This window comes from Athene noctua, chromosome 5, assembly GCF_965140245.1.
Source record: "Athene noctua chromosome 5, bAthNoc1.hap1.1, whole genome shotgun sequence".
NCBI lineage: Eukaryota > Metazoa > Chordata > Aves > Strigiformes > Strigidae > Athene > Athene noctua.
This window is the reverse complement of record NC_134041.1, coordinates 4681740-4701510: the sequence shown is the minus strand read 5'-3', so window position 1 is coordinate 4701510 and position 19771 is coordinate 4681740. Positions and strand designations below refer to the sequence as shown.

Here is a 19771-nt window from a genome sequence, read left to right as displayed (position 1 = left end):
AGCATTACTTTACAGCTCTGTGATGTAGTGGAAAGGGCACTACTGATATTTTTAATTGAGATAAAGCAGTTTACCTGGTGTTAGAGTGTTAAACCTTACAAGTTTATTGTTGACACTCTCCTGCTTCCAAGAAGATTTAAGAATAAGCCACGACATAACAGAGCTATTAGGGTTAAGCTCAAATCGACTGTGCAATGACTCAGAGCTTGTAGTCCTTTCAAAGCAAGTGTTGGGGGGGAGAAACTTGTTATTATTAACTATTGAGTAGCTTGTGGTTCATGCAGTCTGTTTAGCCAGCAAATATATCTAAGGAGACTCTGGGTTTTTTGATCTTTGGCAAAAAAGCCCGAGTTACAAGAACAGTAAATCAGCATCCCTGAGATTCTCGTTTAGCGAAGTCCTTAGACTACATGCCTGAAATTTGGGCAGAGGTATTCTCTGTAGAACCTTTCAGTCCTAAAACTTGTAAAGGCTGCCTGTATGTTAAAGAAATGAACTCACCTAAAGCAGGGAAGTGAGGGAAGAAGGCTCTGTAGCAAATGCAGAATCCGGGTATTGCTCCAGAAAGTCGACCAGGGTGTGGAAGCTGTAATAGGGAAGTAGGATGAAACAGAATAATAGGAAAGCAAGCAGAGAATTAGTGGTTAATGAAAATTTTGAGAGTTTTTCCTTTTAAACCATATTTTATGTTATCTGAATAATAGTGATAAGCTGGCCAGGCACAGAGGGGCGTGAAGAAGAAGCAGCACTGCTTGCACTTCCACCTGTCACTCTTGAATATATCATAAATGAATACAGGATAAATCTGCTCTACAATTCAGCAACACTGATAAGAGGAACTGACTACATGGCTTTTACTTCTGTCCTCTCTTCATTGTTCTAGAATATTAAAGTCAAAGCTTGTGCACTTCTCTACAAAATGCCGTAGTTTCTAATAGATGTTAGTCTTTCAGAAAACCTCATGCGGTGTTTCTCTTGACCTCTTATTGTCAACAATCATAATAAAAAAACCATGAAATTTAGAAGTTCAACATAATTGGGAAATATTACTGGAGAGGAGCTCTAGGGCCAGCGTTTAGAAGTCTGGATGGCTATGCTCTATATTTTGCCCACAGATGAAAACATGCCCCTTGCTTGGGCTCAGAGGCAGTACCTGTCTCTGTGGTGTGTCTGAACTGAATGCCCACCAAACCCAAGCATTATTTCTGGCATCTGTTGCTTGTTTGGATGGCAAAATTTGTGATAACAGTCAGAAGAAAGTGTACAGCCCAGTAGCCATGGAAACCTCATATAGTTTTTTCCTGTTTCTTTTTCTACTTTTTCTAGTGAATGAATTGCTGCTGAATCCAGCTGGATGGCAGCCCAAGAGGCTGCAGTCCTCAGCTTAGCCACAGCATAGGGCAAACCCAGTCAAAAGCAATGAGCTTTCTCTTTGCATGTTCTCACCAAAGTGCTATTTTCAGTAAGCAACTTTTTCTCAGGAAGAGTCGTTCAGTGCCTCAGGAAGAGTGACCATTCATTCCCTAGTCTCTCTGGCTATGGCTAGAAAATAAAACAACCCAAACACAAAGTAGCGTATCATGACTCATATCCACATGATTCAACTCTTTCCCCCCATTCTGGCATCCCGAGTAGGTGGCCTCATCCAGACGGGCTCCTGGGATCAGTCCTTGGCCTTTGCTGTCTCCCAGGTGTGCCCAGACGTTGGCTGGGAGAGCGCTGGCTGGGACCAGTGCCAGGCCAGGGCTGTTCTAACAGCTACACAACCCGAGAGATCATGGACCAAAGCTGTGCCCTGCTCCTTTGGAATTTACAGAATAGAACTAACCTCTGTGAAAGCTGTAAGCAGGGAAGGCAGCTGGTGCCGGTGGTGGGTTTGGTTGTGTGGTAGGGACACGAGAACAAGGCCAGTGCCGGCACTCTTCTGCTCCAAACGTTAGTTCACAGAGGAACACCTCCCAAAGCAGGGAACCCTTGGGTAGAACGAGGATGGCTGGGTTTTTCAGGGACTGTGAAGTCATCTGGATGTTTTTGCTTGGTGCTTAGAGCTATAGCATCTTGCTCCATTCTTGCTGCAACTCAGCTGCTGATGTTTGGTACACCACTGTGCAGTGAAGGTGGTTTAACTCTATCTCATACTGACTAGATATTGTGCAAGTGTTCGCAGTGATGACTTGTGTCCTTAACGCAATGCATGGGACATAGTGTCTGCTGCCAATAAAACGCTTCTCAAATTTGATTTGTGCTATCATGTTTTGCAACAAAGAACACTTGTGTGAGGGCTCAGTCCAAGGTGTTTTGGTACTTCTAGCAGCTTTCCTGTTGATTTCAGCGGGTTCAGTATTAGGCCCCCAACATCGTCATTGTGACAGCAGCAGCGATGCTACTGCTGCTCTTACAATCACTGCTTTCAAAAAACCTGTTTGTTATTTCGTAGGGCTGGCCCACTATGATTTTCTGAGAATCCAGTCAGCACCTTCACCCAAATGAAACCCGCGTGTGGTTTCATTGTCGTCCTCAGAAGGAACTGAAGGAGTCCTAAAACTACGTCTGCTTTGTGTGGTATTAATGCAGTATTTTGTCGCTCCATCAAGGAAGGGTTAAACAAATATGTAACATGGTTCTGTTCAGATTTGCCTCTTATTTATTTCTCCTCAGACAAACAGAAGGTTGATAGCAGAAACAAGATTTTAGGGCTACATGATTCAGACAATAGCTCTGTCTGAGCAGTAAACCTGAGTTTATGTTCCAAAATGGAGCAGGACAGGTATTTATTATAGGAAAGCCCCCAGAGTGCAATAGTTAGTGGAATGCTCTTTCTATAAAATTTTACAACCAGTTTATAGAATTCCACAGAGAAGACTGTCAAGATGCAATCTTTATTATATTTCAGTCCAAATCTCTGTGTGGCTTCTAAATTTGTGTAGTAAGTGTGCCTCTAGATGGACTTGTCCCTGGTCACATGGGAAGTGCGTCATGCCAGAATTGATATCATCATTGGATTATCCTACTTGTTAGCACTTTGAATCTTTGTAATGCACTTTGAAGTCTTCAGAGGAAGAGCTTCATGGGAATATTTGGAGAGCCTGATTCAGTTCTTAATTGGACTGACTCATGTTGAGTCACCAGGATATCCATTAGCTGCATCTTTAAAACCCAACACTCAGATTTTGGGGGGAATGTGAGGGAACCAGACACCCCCAGCTGCTGCTGAGGTTCCATAGGGTCGGGCTGTCTTCTTCCACTGTGCTTTCTGGAAAGTGCAGATTTCTAGTCCACCAACCAGAAGAGCTCTGGCTGCCAAGCCAGCCAGTTTCTGTGTTCTTCTGACACCCAGTTGACCAACTGCTTGCCAGGCAGCTTTTGAAAATTATCTCCTACTGCCTGGCTTCAGCATCACTGGCATCTATTACGCACAAAGTGTTCACCACACCCACACCTTGCCATACTGCAGGAAGTACTTGGGTAACAGAAGCAAAGTTAAAATGCAAGAAGCATGTTCCCTTTCATTTCTAGGAAAGGCTTTTTACTCCATAAATCATCTCCTTGAACAAAACAGCAAAAGGCAGTGAGTAAGGCACCTGATGACTAAAATAATTTAGGTTGTGGGAAGCAGCAGAATTTTATGTTGAATAAAAATCTGAGTGGGATTCATTTCACCTAATTTAAGGCATCTGAAGATAAGCATTCAGTCTAAACAAGCCATCCAACTCTTGATCTGCTGTCAATGGGGACAAGTAGGTACTCTGAGATGGTGACTCATCCTGTCTGTCTTTGTTCTGCTGGGATGAAATGAATTGCCCTTTGAAGTTGCTTCCTAATACTCGACAAAATATGTAGAGAATCTGGGGTGGGTAGTTTAGTATTGCTGATTGATGTTAGACAGTAAAGTTAAGCAAGATAAAGACTAGCACTAACACATTGCCACGTGCAAAGGACCATATTTAATAAAAGAGAACACTGTTTATAAGGCCAAAGTCTGACTTGTATGAAGACAATCATGAAAATTACCTAAATTGTATATCATCAACCAGACGTAACTGGTCCTGGAAATAGTCATACTGGGACTGACAGATACACGGATGTGGGCTAGAGCATCTGCTCCTGATTTGCAGGTGGGTGCTAGCAATTTTTCACTTAACCTTATTCCAGACATGCCCATGTACTAAAAGTATCTTAGCAACTTTCTTTCCTTTATAGGTGGCATTTGTAGTAGATTTTTGGCTCATTACCACTGTTTTCAGAGCAGAGGAAAGGGAGACATCTAATCTATGGACCACCTTGTGAATCTCTGCCCTATAAGGCCCTTTCCTAGAGAAAGACATTTTCTTTATTCTGTAGCAACACCACCACAGAAGGGATGACAGATGACAGAATGAGCAATTCCAACTATTAGGATAATGAAGGGAAAAGAATTGGGCCAGTCAGTCATATAATTTGGCAAACTTGGCCAAACCCATGTGTGTGTTCTGGATCCACTTTAGTTTACTTCTTTTTGAGGATCCAGAGAAGGATCTACAAGCCCTGGCAGCATTATGGTGCTGCTGAAATTTCCATGATGTAGATGCGATATGGGCCAAGATTTGCAAACCTGTGTTTGATGGAGTAAAAAAAAATCCCTAAAAGGTGTTTGCAGAATTGAAGGCAAAATACTAATGCTACAGCATCACCTGAGTTGTGATTTTGCTTTTTCATTCTGAGAGAGTTAAAACTAAGAAAAATGAGTCCTGACTTAGACTCACTAAAAAGACACCATGAAACACTGTAAGTGATCTGTGACAACTCTCTCTGAACAGCAGATTTGACTTGAGTGTAACTGTGGGCAATGAAATATTGAATGTAATAAGAAGAATATTTCCTCTGTGTTTCTTATGACATTTCCTTGGTTAATTATATCATGTATCTATTGAATATGTAAAGCATGTTGCTAAAAATGTTCCACTTCTAAAATTAATTAAAATATGCCAGAAAACTAGATGTGTTATGAATAATACTAGAAATATTACAAATAGTGACGACTCTGGAGCCAACGGGCCTACTCCCACAAGTAAAAATTATCAGGCATGAATAAGAATTGAAGGATGACAACTCTGGTACTTTAAATCTTTGAAACACTTCACACACTTTCACCCTAGAGACACCTTGCAACAAAAGGAGAGGAGAGATGCAGGACCTGATCCTGTACTGTTACGTCAAACAGACCTTTGCCAATGACTTCAGTAGGTCTAGGATCAAGCTGTATAATTTGCCTAAGGTTGAACTGGATGTCAGAGCCAGGATGAGCTCAGGCTTCTGGACTCCAGCCCTGTGTACTGTCCATGAGAACGGACGACCACTTACATAGCGTTATCTTTTAGCGTGGTGGTGACCATATAAATCACTCCTGCTTTTCAGTTTCATATCACTCTAATATTAACAGGGCTAGAATTTAGGAAATAGCATTATGTCCCTTCCAACCCAAACTATTCTGTGCTTATGCGTGTATACACACACACACACACACACACACACACACACACATACTTAAGAGCTGGGCATGATCTACTTTACCTGAAGCACTTGAGGACCATGAAGACTAGGGCTGTTCTAAGGCTATCTTTCTGGTGGCCACAGTTCTCCCTCCTTGGACCCTAGGATGAAGAGTAGTAGAGGTGAAATATCGCTGGGGTAGTGAGGGCTGGAGCAGAACAAAATGGAAGGGCTTAGGGAATGGCGTAAAACTTACTGCTTTGTTTCAGAAGATGAAGAAATGTGTGATTCTGGAATAAAACCCATGATTTGAAAAGAGAAGGGATCGGCAGAGCTAGACAGCGAGGGGAAGGGGCGGATCTGGCCCTGGTTTCAGCTTGCATTTTGGGCCTGTTCCTGCTGTCGTATCACTCAGTGATGTTTGGCATCCTGGTGCTTGCAGGTGGTTATTCAGGAAGAAAATCAGTTGGGCTGACTGACAGTATACTGGATATGTTGTCCCATTTGCTATGTAAGCTGAGGACTCGATGTAGACAGTCTACTTGTATTTTGCCCATGCCTACACACGCATAATTCCCATTGATGGGAATTGCTGATGGTTGTTTGTGAAAAGGCTAAGTGAAGCCCCAAGTGATTTCACTTTGCACTATCAACATTTCAGTCTGAACTAATAGCTGCATCTGTGAGAACTGATCAAATCTGATTGAAGTCTTTCCATAGACATTACAGGGCTTTGGGCTGGGCTTTAACAAAGACCAGATTTTAAAATTTATTACCATATTGAAAAAATGTTCTACATTATGTGCTTACTGTTGAGTGATACTTGATTTTGGAAACTTTTTTTTCTTCCTGCATTAGAATGAGAGATCTGGAAAACCATTGTTTTATGAACAGGACTGGTAGAAAAAAAAAAAAAAAAAGTGAGATATACTGTAACTTCTTAAATGAGAAAATAATCCATCAAACCCTCACAACATTGGACAGTCAAAGAGAAAGATGTGTCAGGAAGGAGAACCAAGATTTTCATAGCTTGTATCCTTATGTTAGACAACAGCAACAGTGCCTTGTTTCTGTTTTGTTCTTTGCCAGATTGTCTTTTTTATCTTGCTTTAGCTACTGTGCTCAGCTTCCTCTAAAAAGAATGTATAGCATGGAATGATACCTGAATGGTTAGAAAGATATTTCACTATCATATCTTTGTTGATGAAGACTGTCCTTGACAAAAGGTAAGTGCTGCTAGGATTATTGTAGCCAAGTTTTCTAAGGAAACAAGACTCACAACCAGTATGTATGTGGCAGCCTGTTATTCCTTTTCTAGCAATCCTTGATAGTTTTTGTTGATATTAACCAAATTTGACTGGAAAGTAGAGGACAAATACATAAAGTACCTATAGATTTTGTGTGAATAGCTAGCCAGTTTAAGGATAAGGGGTCTTCTGAATGTCCCTTATGAAGGAAATGCAAACACAAGCCCTGGTCGACACGGTAAGGGCAGAGTGAGAGGTAGGTTTCTTTTGTCTCAGTGTTCATGGAACTACTTAGAGAGCAGAGTTCATCCCTCTGTAAAAGGAAATGCAGCACATTGACTGATTGGGTGACTTTTGCTTCATGATGGAAAGGTGCTTTTCAGAGGGCTTTAGACAAGAAGGGGCCATCCCATACTCGTAAAGATTTTGCACATGGGAAAAAATAGGGGTTTAAAAGTTAAACATCCAAATGAAAAGGCACAAGACAGGGAGGTGGCAGGAGAGGAGTGAAGGATGTTGGGAGATGTTGATTGGCCCAGCAGGGCAGTAGCTCCTTGCCCCTGGCTGAACGTTGGGATGCAAAGCTTCATCCTTGTTTCAGTGCACATGAACAAGCAAAAGGATTAAGTAAAAGAGGTGTCCTATGCAGAAGAGGGAATGAGGAAGCTGATCGTAACAGCTACATTTTTCTACTTATGCTGTATCCTTTTAGGAGCACTGCACAATCGAGGTGTCATTTAAGAACTCTTATTTTGTTAGCAGAAGCAGAAATTGGTAGAGTGGGACAGGGGGCACTTCCAGTTAAGAACGGCTGGGTTTGTCCCTCTGGGCAAGAACCCTGGATATTCTTTCCTGAAATAACACAGATCCTTCCCCTCCTTCTTACAATTTATCTAGACCCTGTTCTTCCTGAAAGCAAAGGGAGTTTCCATTGTCTTTCTTCAGCTTTCGCTGGTCTTTCACATCTTTTTTTTCGGATATCAGAAAAGTTCTTTTTAAGGCTTAATTCTTAGAACATGTGGAGGTTTATCACAACTGATTTTTAGTGTCAAATTACTGTGCTTGGAGAGTTAGTGAGAAGAGTAAGGTAGGGTGTGAACATACAACATTTCAGCAAGTCTGTGATAACTGCCTGGATGCTCACTTTTAGCCTTGGAAAATGGAAGTTAGCTTACTTCTTTTTTCCTGAAGAAGGCTTATTTTACATTTACTGAAAACAAAAGCAAAGCAATAAAACCACTTTAAGAAGTTCCTTCTACTCTTGAAAGTTCATTTCTGCCCTCATGCTGCAGGTTACTGTCTCCGCTTGGTGCCGTCCTGCCAGTGGAGGTGTGCTTTAAATTATATCATGGAAATAATCTAGGCTACAGAAAACAGACAAACCCGCTGATCTTTATTTGGATTTTTTTTCCTGCTTGGGTTATTTGAGTGATCCAGTTCTCCACGCAGTTCATCAGCAGTTGTCTTGCCACGGGAGCGGGTGGCAAGTGCAGCACAGGGGCAGAAGCAAAGGTCTGGGAAAGCCTTGCTGCTGTCACAAGGCATCACTGATAGCATGTGCTCCCTGCCGAGCAGGCAGACAGCTTCGGTTTCACGGTGTATCTTACCTTGCTTTAACTTGTTTCTGTATTCACAGCTAAGGCCTGATAGTAGCTATTAGCTATTAGCAAATCACCATAAGTGTGTTTCATGAAATAACTTCTAACCTCACTAAAGCTTTTTTAACTTGAAGACCCGATCCTGCTTGCACTGTCTTAATGACAGAACTCTCCTGATAGTGAGGCTGGCCACAAAATTTAAAAAGTCATTGTAAATGCTTTAATACCAATGGATTTAGGGATTTCCTCAAGCACTTTATAGTTATGTTCCCAGCTTTGTCTCTGCTTCACTGTCGATTGTCTACTGTTCTCCCTAATCCTCCCTGGGCTTTCTGGAGCTCTATCTTCCCTTCCCGCTGACAGATAAAAAATTTATGGTTGCTAGCTTTAACATTCTTGATGTATATAGGTCTCATTCCTTTCATGTAAACATAGGAATGTTTTGGTGATTTCTTTTAGCCTTGAATTGTTTAAAGAGAATTCATTCCATCTATTATTTTGTTCGTACTGGCAACATCTGAGCTTTTAATTACTCTAACCTTGCTGTTTAATTAGTTAAAGCTTCCTTATCACTTTGAAAATTGGAAGTATTAAATACTTTCACAACATGATTATTTTATATTTGCTGGACGATTAGCATCAGGACGTTTTTAACCTTCTCTATATCCAGTGATGGAGTAATATCCCTTGTCACTTCCCTCCAGAAACCAAAGACTTAGACCAAAACTATGCATAGAGTAATTTCTTGAACATCATTTGCCTTCTGACAGGGAGAGATTTAGCTCTGTGCTACTTGCCTTTGCCTCAGCTTTCCCCATTTTTATGGTCCTTTTTTTTTTCCTGTGGATCCTTTTCAAGTGGTCACTTAAATGGATCCCAGAAAGACTTGGGCATAGTGCTGCTGATGCATTTGTCTGTAACAGAATCCACTTGCCCATGCCAGGAATGTATTTGTGGTGCACTTATTTTGATTTATGCACTGGGAGATAAAATTCAGTGCACCTTGGTTGATGATAATTACAGAATTATATCTCTTACCCAGTAACAGTAAGTGTGGAAACAGCTGTCCTGTGCTGGTCTTTCTCAGGAGGAGAGCAGGCAGTTACTTAGATATCATGGAAGCTGTGTGAAACACTGGAAAACTAAACAAACCCCCTCAGAACTTAATCTTCTTTTTGTTAGGCAATTTACTTGCAAAAGAGATATAGATTTATTATTCAATAGTAGTCAACAAGTGATTCTGATATTTAGGCTTGTGAATTACTTGTATTCTCCAGGACTATTTTTATTTTAAATGTTAGCTCTTATCATTACTGCTTGTTATTTGCCACTTAACCCACCACGTATTGTTTCCTTATCACTAACTGGATAACGCCCAAACCCACAAAGACTCATCGCTTTAGTAAGACTTTTTTTTTTCTGAGGCTGATTTATGCAAAGAGGGTTGTATGAATACTTACAACAATGCTCTCTTTGAACACGCTCCCGCCTGTAACTCTGTTGTGAACAAGTAAACGACGAGAATGTGGCTGAAGCCAATTTAGTTTGTATACATGTGTACCTTTTGGTTACAGCTGGCCAGGTTCTACCATTGGTGCAGGAGGTCTCGGTGAGAGATTTGAATTTCTAGTCTACAATAATTGTGAGACATGGAAAAATTATGATAGTAATAGAAACAGGGAGTTCTTCAGATTCAATTTGCAAGAAGACCATTAGAGACTTTTTTCAGATATAATTTCCAATCTTTTCCCACTCAGCTTTGATAATAAATATCCCTTGAGGACAGCAAACATGAATCTATTGAGAATCTTGGACGAGGGGTTTTAATGATTTCGTTTAAAGTGCTGTTCGTTCAGTTCCTGCAATCTGTCTGTCCCTTTATTCAGTTCCCTATGTTTTTACTCAAAGAATTCTCCTTTCCAATTAAGTGAATGAACCTTAGAATTAAGTAAGGCTGTCACGGGAAGTAAAATGAATATGACTGATTTTTATAATATAAATTGGAAGCAATTACCAGTTTTCTATCTTCATCCTTGCTTGGAAAATTTACACTTAACCCAGCAATACACCTTAATTAAAGGCCTATCTATCTATCTCTATAACCTTCTCTTTTCAGCAAAAGTCCTTCTGTGAGCTGTATTAAATTTACTATGGCTTCATCTCTTTATTAATAACCTTTTTGTATATTTTCAATTAAGTTTCTGGTCACATTATAGCACTGAGGTAAGAGCTCTCTCTGACCTTTAATAGGATATGGATAATAGAACATCTTTGGCTCATGTTCTCCTTTGGTAGCACAACCTCCCACTTTTACTAAAAACTTTTATGGAATATGTAGACGGCTAAGCATGTGTGCTGCATCAAGAAAGACTACACCAGACTGCAGTAAAACTGGATGGACATCCATTTGCAGTCTCTGAGACTAGACAGTGCTTAAACAACCTCACTTTGTCTTGGTTTTACAGAAAACACCAGTGGGAGACTGTGAATGACTCTTAACGTAAGATAAAAATATTTTATTTTGACTGATATTTTCCATATGGCAAGTCATGCTTCTCCCCACATGAACCCTAAGGAGTGGGGCAGAGGGTGTAGGTACTTTTCAGATGATTAGGACCACACCATATCTGAATTCAGATGTTAAATGTTCTGGCATTTGGACACCAAGTAGAATTGGCAATTAATGATATAGAATAATAAGGGAAGTTTATGCTCCCTTCAAGCCCAAACTGTTTCTGGGTGGGAAGGGTATATTTGGTAGCCAGCCAGAGTTTTGTCAATATGAATATCTGAACCAGCTGCTTTTCTTGCTGTTCTGCCATGGTTGGATTAATCTGTTCTTCTTTATGTCTTTGTCTTTGTTCTTGTAACCTGTGGCTCATGATACTTTTAAGATGTTCACTGCCAGAGGCCTCTATCGTGTATTTTCCTCTTCACAGGTGATTATCATTTTACTTCAGTGAGTATGAAAACCCCAGCTCCTATTCAGCTCCAATTTTTTGTTCTTGAATCAGCCTTTCCCTAATTTAGTGCAACAAATCATACAACCAGCCTCAGCTGAAAGTTGCCAAAGCATAAAGGGGACATAGTAAGTTAAATTTGCCAAGGTGACATATCTCTGCATTGATTCCTGTTGATATTTCTGTCTCCATGGATGTCTGAGTGTTTAGGAAACCTCATCTGGCATGTCTACATAAAGTGGGGTCTAAAGATCAAAGCAGTAAATTTGTCCCAGATGAGGCAGGGCTTGATATTTCAGATGGAGAACTTGATCTGTGGCAGACCCTCTCTGGATGCCAAGGGAACAGCTCTGGGCCAGGCTTGGCTCAGGGCAGGGGTGCCACTCCTGCAACGATGTGACTCACAGTTATTCCCACATGGGTTTGTCCTATTGACTTGGACGCATGTTTCACTGAATTACTGGTTGAACCTGCTGCTGAATGTGCCATATCAAAGAGTTCTGAAGCAATATCTTTCTCAGGCTCTGGGCACTGCTTTGGAAGTGGCTGAGATCCCCAGCTAACCCTCGCTTGCAGGGGTTGTGTTATTTCTGAGGCACCCCTGCCTTGGTTTAGTTGCAGCCCAGTGCGTCTTGCCCTGGGGCAGCAGAATCCAACAGTCACTGTCTGGGCTGTTCCACCCTTAGTCAGCAGGACTCACGCTTCATCACTGTCCAAACTGAAAAGGCATTCATCATCATCATCATCATCGTTTGTATACCTGTCATGATATTGCCTTCAGCTCTACCAGTATTTCCAGCCCAGTCCACCCATTTATCAGCTTCTTCCACAATTCTTTCCATACTTCCTTCTGCCTCATAGCCTGTGTTCCCAGTATGAACTCCCTGACTTTTTCCACCAGGCTCTGAGTCTTTGCATATTTAGCCTCTCTTAAATACTCATTTCAGCTTGCTTTTCTACAGAACTGAATTTTCTTCTACACATATTAAGTTTTGTTCCTGTTCTCCTACCCGCTTTCTACTTCCCTATTTGTCCTGAGATTGTAGGTTGAGGAACAATCCCCTGTTTAACACGCAAAGCATGCAAACACATGCTAAATAACGATTCAAATATTGTTCAATTGCTTTCATTGTGATTTTTATTATCATTGTTTTGGTCTTACAATGGAAAGTGGAAGCCAAGTGAGCCAAAGTACCTGTCTCCAAGTGGAGCTGGGACCAGGCCCTGAATTTCCTGATTCCTGTTCAGGCTAGAGCACGTGACTGTCTCCTCTGTAAATTCTCCCCTGGAAAATTGTTATTTACAGAAAGCAGCAGTTTCTGCAGTATGCTCAAAAGACATTTTTTTTTTATATTCAGGCCATGCCACCTACATTTCTGCTACATCACAGCAAAGGAGATTACTGTGAACAGTAAATACTTCTCTCCTGTTCTATTTCCCACCGTGAGTTTGCTGTCCTTGCTACCAGGCTGTTCTGTTATTGGGAATAGGAGGGAGTGGCATAAGAGAAAGCATTTCTTTTAAAACGTGGTGCACATTGGAAAGAGTCTCCAGAGCCATGTGTCTGGGAATTGCATTCAGGCTTGTGTTTTGGGGGCTGTTAATGAAGTGTAGTCCTAATTGCAGAGGGGGGAAGGGACTGTGAAGCAGCAGATCTCTGCCTGTAGATGAGGCCCAGGAGGAGAGAGGAGGGCAAAGCCCAGGAGGGAGCTGCTGTGAGCAGCGCTGGTGCTCTGGGACTGGTCTCCCGTCAGCCCCAGGGCAGCAGACTCACCCCTAAGGCGCTGCCAGCTGCTGGAAGGGCCAGCACAGCAGAGAGTAGCGGGGCTGGGGGCTCCAGAGGTACGGAGAGAGGGGTCACCGAGCGGTGCACCATCTCCTGCCACAGGCTAACAGGGAACTGGCAGCTCACTTCACTTGTCATCACTTTCTTTCCCTCTTCAGGTAAATCCACCTCCCATCCCATGGTCACTTCCAAACCAGGGCTGAACGTGCAGTGCTAAAAGGAGAGGACAGAATGTTCTGGGAGACACACACAGGATTTCCTCACCACTGCCCTTCATCAGACTCTGCCAAGTCCCAAGGTCAGCCCCTAACAATTTGTTTTCCCGGATATAATTTTAGAAAGAACTGGAAGGAGAGAAACACTTCCTGCAACTTTCATTTCTGGAATTAAATAATTTTGGGATCTCATTTATGGAACAACAATTCTGCTTGCTAAGAGATGAACACAGGGGATTTAAGGGAAGGAACTAAGCTCCGATCCTCTGTCCAGACACTCCTGCAACTGCTTCTGCTGTTCATCTCCTTCACCCTGCACCGGCCACCCTGGGAAGGGCTGAAGACATGGTAGGAAGAACCTGAACATATTGTGCAAAGTAGCACATCCTCAGTTGCTCAAAGGGACACAGGAACGCCACAGTGCTGGAATGAGATGGATCTGTGGAAAGACCTCCTGGAAAGAAGTTGAAGGGGAGCAGAGATATCAGGCAGCCTGGAAGATGAAATACCAAGGAATTTTGCAAGAGGAGAGCTTGGGCTGAGTGAGATGCCTGGCAAGAGGATGAATTTGCTGGAAATTCAAGGGAAGATATATGCACAATATTTAGTTCTTTTGTGATTTAATCCAAAATCGTTCCGTGTTTTCCATTTTTCAGAAAGCCCTAGTTCTCACGTCATCTGATTATGTGAGGCTTTCCATCTTCAACTAAAAATAATTCTGCTGGTTCCTCAGGTCATGGAGAAAAACTTTGCACAGATAATCCAGTTTAAAAGGCTGAAGCCCAGAGTGCAAACTGCATCCCTTTGGGGTAATACTGGTGGGTTTCCTAGTGGCATTCACTGTATTACTTTTTTAGAAGTCACCAAGAGCCAGTCAGGACTGCAACGTGTATTTGGGTTTTTAGGCCATGCATTCTACCTCAAATGCAGTAGATCTGTGGGAGGAAGATGGAACAGCCCAGAAATGGCATCATTTTGACACATGGAAGACAGTGATTCAGTTACTTCACAGGTACATGGACTACTGCAAATATGCAGCTCATAAAAATCTTGACAGTGTTTAGAGAAGCAGTTTGATAGTGTCAGTCCCCTTATCATCATGCCAGCTGGTCAGTCTGTTTTGCCGTATAAGCAGAGGCCTGAAGGAACAGGTGAGCGCTTGGTTGGCCTGAGGAAATATAACTGTCTTGTAAGAGAGAAGCATCGGGCATGAAGCTTTAATTGACATTTCTTGATCTGGACTCGTTCCGTGAATGAGGAGAGGACCTCAGTCTCTGAGGATGCTAACCTGGCACTTCTTGCTGACCTTAAATTGACCTGCGTCATTTAAACCAAACCGATGTACGAGCGACACAATTTCTGCTGAGAAAGTGCAATATGTGCCAACACTTTTAATATTAGATTTTTTTTTTTTCTGCCTGTTTAATCTAGTATCTGATGTGAATGGAGGGAAAAAACGATGTGCAACATATTCCTTGCACCAAAGTCTTCGAAAAGAAAATGCAAATGCATGAGTATGACAGCAACTCCCCTTCTGTTAACACGCACTCACACAGACTTGTTCAAGTTGCCAAAAGCATCGTTGGCCAACCTACAGCGTGTATATATGTAATTTACTGAAGGGAGGGGACAGGTCTAATTTATGCACTTGGCCCTTGGACCGTGGTTTAGCTCAATACTTTTCAATGCACAAACTCTGTAAATCTGACTGGGAGAAGGAACGTCAGCTCATGCCAGGCTCTGGACATGCTGAAAATGTCGCTCGCGCAGATGATGACTTGTGTTTAATTTGCTGTTGTGGATGGGCCTGAACCAAACTCTCTTGTTCCAAACATCTCTAAATTTAGGAGGTTTTGGCATCCCAGTCCAGATATGAGTCAACAGTTCTCTGTGTTCCAAAGAATAAGTATTAGGTTGCAAAGGTGGGAGTCGTTATGTAAATGGGATAATATAAAGGAATATCTATATTAATACTTTTGCTATGCCTTGGAGGTAGAAGTTTGCCAAGGCTTAAGTGGACTCAGGATGAGCTGGACACTTCCAATTAATATAAGTAATGTGACTTTTCTTGAACAAATGTGACTCCTCAGTGCACATGCAGCTAGTGAATGTTCCAGCTCTGTTGCCTCTGGTCCTCAGAGGTTTGGAAATGTGTATTCTAGTGTTGAAGCCCGCTCATATTTCTGATTTTGTTTGGTGCTAAATAAATGGGTTCTAATTTTCAGTGCTTCTGTCGGGGAAGTGTGGTTATTGATGGATATACAAGCCCTAGGAAAAAAAAAAAGGGAATATGAAATTAAAAATTATGTGTCCATATCCATAGTGCATGCATTGGACTACCCATCTCTTTCCTGTTATCGCTGCTGTATTCATAGTGTCTGTATCATGGAGAAGTCTTCTGAGGCTTTTCTCAGTGTAGCATCTGAATTTCTTCCACGGATGCTGTAACTAATGCCTAACGTGTTCTGCTGCTTCTCTCTCTTGTCCAGAGGGAAACCATTTGTGCAGCTTATCGTGGAGCTCGGGTGCCAGCTCAGACCGGGCAGGGGGAAGACAAATGCTTTGAGCTGTGCAGTTGTGCTTTGCACTTTGAAGATGAACAGTGGGCTTTGGCCAAGTGTGCAAATCTGTTAGGTTTTAAGGAAAGGAAATGGGACTTCCTTCCACAGTCTCTTACAGAACCCTTAATATTATTTGTTTGTGATTCACCTATCATATACCAGTCTCACTCCAGGATGTCTCCTGAATGACTGGGATTCACTGGTGGCAGATAAAAGGGGAGAAAAACAGTGGCACCAAGGAAGATTATTCCAATCCCTCTTATGGCCTCCCAGACTGGGAAAGACAGGCAGTTCCCCCTGCTTCTCCTCAGCTCCCTCCGTGGCTCGCCATGGTCTCCACCTCCACTTGCTGACAGGGCCCCTAACTGGAATTGTTCTTTCCAATCCAGTGGCCCCTTGCTGCTGGTTACGCTGCAGTGGAAGAAGCCAGGTTTGTCCCTTTTTCTGTGCTGCCCTAAATGCTGTGCATTTTGAATTCCCCACACATGGAAGCAGTAGGCAGTATAACGGAGCAAGCACAATGGACTACATGAGGATCAGCTTAGCGTGTTGGATCAGTGACACTTTGCAGCAGAATACAAACTGCTTATTCTTTTTCACAGCTGTTCTCCCAAGCATTTTAAGCATACATTCACCCTCAGCATGCAGGAGATTTACGTATTTCACTTCCATTGACATGGTAGAAAAGACCCTCCTCACTTGCAGATTTGTTCTTTTAATAGGCATCCAGCACAAATGGGAATTAAGTACATGTGTGTGTCCAACAGAGACTAGACCAGAACCAGCTGCAGGCACAAATAACTGCTTAGGAGGCCCATTTTTGTGTGCTGATTTGGTAACTCACAGGACAGCCAAATCTTCCTTTTTAGGAATGGGAAGAACAGGAAAAATAGAGGACCTCATCTTCAGATTGTATCACCCATGAAAGAGGAGAGTCAGCAGGGAGAGAAGCCTCCGCGTGAGGTTCTCCTCTCCCTGCTGGAGCAGCTGGAGCAAATAAGGTTCATCGTGGGCAAACGTGAGCTCATTTTGCCTCTACTCCAAGCTGGCAGAGAAGTCAGGGTGTTCAGGCTCTGAGTCAAGGCTGTGATAACTTGCTCGCGTGACTTACTAATTGAAGTTAGAGATACTTCAAGATACTGAACGTCTGTGGAGTAGACGTGCTTCTCTCAGTCTTTGTTGTCTTATGGTCCAAACCTTTTCAAATTGTAAATCTAAGAAGTCAAATGGAGTGCAAATGGTGGAAGGACAGTGTGGATTTTGGCAGACAGGTAAGGCTCTGTACGCGTCCTCACCATTGGGACATGCAGAGGTGAGTCGTCTGCGTTGTATGGTGACAGCACAAGCACAAGGAACACAGTCCTCAGCAAAGTCCTTTTAGAATTAGCCATGCAAAAAGTTGAATCTTAAAGACAAAAGAAAATGGGATTAGGAGGAAAGAAGTGGCAATGACTGGAGCCCTTAATTTGATGCCAGTGATGTCTCAAAGTAAGCAATTTCCCAGAGGATTGCCAGAGATGTGAAATGAATTGTAAGAGCTGCTTTACAGGCATTTGTGGGCACACACACCTGCTTACAGCAAGGGAAAAGACAGTGCGTAAATGTCTGGAATATTACATAAAAGCTGTCTGGTAGACTAGGCAGAGCAATTAAAATCCATCTCGCTTAAACGAACCCTGAGTGCAGGTCAAACAAATCTAATTTTTATTGTTCCTTAAGGAGATGTCCGTGTAGGAGACAAAAGGGGGATGTAGCCGTCAGGTTAAAAAAGCAAGATGCCTTAAAAAAATTAAATGTTCACAATAGTGCTACAGCAAGCTAGATAAATGATATATTGCAGTGATGGTTTAAAACTAATTGATGACTAATGTTGTAATGCATTTGTAGCTACACTGATCTATTATATATCTTGGCCAAGCTGAAGGGACACTTCAAGGAGAAAAATTGCTAACTGTTTTAACCTGATGGAACTTGGGGAAAAAATAGTTACTTTAAGAGATAAATGGAAAGGTTGCGACCTCCTAATGTACATCTGGGTCTTGCAATGCAAAATCAAATTATCATTAAACAGAATGTGATCTGTGATGGAATTGAAACAACTACAAACCAGCACAGAAATTTGAGTCGAGAAATACAATAGTGCAGTTTCAGCTGGAACCATTAGCTGAAATGCTGCCTGGCTGAAGAACTGGTGTAACAAGTTGGTAGGGAATTGTTTTGCTCTAAAATGAAAGTTCATTTAATTGGAGACTGCAGGAAGAATGTAAGCATATTTACAGCAATTTACATATGTAAGACATTCTATAAACATTACTTAATTAGTGTGTAAATAATTAACAGTTTACCCTAAGTTCTGAGTAACGTGTCTCTCTGGCTCTTGGAGGGGAGACAGGAAGCCTCGTTTTCCCCTCCTCATTTTTGTCATGCCTGAGGCTCATGCCCGCTGGGTTTTACCCTTACAGTTGGAATTCAGAGATGTCAGTCAGGCTCTGCTTATTTTCACATTTAATTCATGCAAAAAAACAGGTTTCCTCCTGAGGCGGTAAACTGGCCCGGATTTGCTTCAAAGTTTGGCCTAGGTTCAGTGAATGACTCACTTTAACTAAGGTACATCCATCTTCCTGGCTGAAACACAATATGGGAAGTGTTGTCAAAGAGCAGATAGCCCCCTAAGAACAGACTCAGGACCTTAGAAACCAAAAGTAATAGCTCGTTTCATCCCCTGGTTTCCTGTTACCCAATATTAAGGACATTGAGTGGGTGTAATAAGAACACGGTTACTCAACCCAGAGTACCAGTGTGGGTTTTTGCATGCTAAACAAGCTACAAACAGCCAGGATGTATTGCTGGAAGCTGAGCGGGGAGGAGTTGCTGTCCGTCAGCCTCCGTGGTCATAAGCTCTGTGCTAAGTTCTATGGAACAAACATGGCAACAGGTTAGAAATGAAGATAACATTACAGGCCACTGCTAAAACACTGACTGCCTTGAAAAGGTAATGATTAAAAAGCCAAAAATACCACCAAAATCCTTAGCCTTGCTCTCAACCTCTGAGTTGGTTCCCTTTAATACAAGTATATAGAGGAGAACAACAACAAAGACAACCCTCACCACAGGTAACACTCATTTTATTCTGGTTGAGAATAAATTAATAGAGCAAGAACACGACCAGCCTGTGAGCTCGTCTGAGAGCAATGTATTCCTTTATGATAAATCAGCCTTCTGGTGGGAAGTGCTTGCAAAACCAAATTGCACCTACTTTGTACTCTGAAGGGTTTGATGTTCCAAAATCCCCAAAGCCTCCATATATTTATCTGCTGTACATGAGGCTTCCTCCACAGTCATTCAGTTTTGGTTTGAAGTCCAACACAGGCAGCAGCTTGGAAAAATAATTCTGTAGCTCAAGATGGAGCAGCTGAAGTCTTAATTCTGGAGGTCTTTCTTTCAAAGAGGGGTATTACTCTTGGGTCAAAATGTTAAGTTATTCAGATCATGGTACTGGTGTCAGTTTTCAACAACATGAGAAACTCAGTGACACAAGTACCACTGAGCTTAGAACATATATTCTCTCAAATGATGATAAACAGTCACATCCACAGCTCCGTCTGAGATTTCTTTCATTAACCTATTAAAACAATGTAACTCCCAACAAATTTTTTCCTCCCGTATCAAGGTGATAAAAAAGCTTTCTAAAGCTTGGTGCTGAGTAAATAGTTCTTGGATGGGCATTTTTTTAAAGCAGAAGAAGCATCCAAAATAGCTTTAGATGAAACTCTGAGCTGCCAGTTATAAAATAAGAGAAAAAAAACCTGAGTAAACTTGAAGCACGGCACTAGCCAATCAGATTAACTGTAATAGCTGGTTAAAAAGGATGAGGTTTTATTCTGGAAAACTGGCTTCATTCAATAAAAGCTGCTTCTTCCTCCTCCCAATTCTTT

The 19771-nt window shown here is 42.0% G+C and overlaps 1 long non-coding RNA gene across 3 annotated transcripts in view; it reads left to right on the top strand.

Annotated features, from left to right (window-relative positions):
- Positions 1–19771, top strand: part of LOC141960529 (uncharacterized) — a 176248-nt gene that overhangs the window by 154443 nt on the left and 2034 nt on the right. Inside the window, exons 6-8 of one of the 3 annotated variants that reach the window (XR_012633664.1) lie at positions 11209–11253; positions 12633–12717; positions 13219–13358. This is a non-coding gene — a long non-coding RNA (uncharacterized LOC141960529). Of the gene's footprint in view, positions 1–11208; positions 11254–12632; positions 12718–13218; positions 15483–19771 lie in introns of those variants that run through there. The other 2 variants (XR_012633663.1, XR_012633665.1) reach the window with 2 other exon arrangements.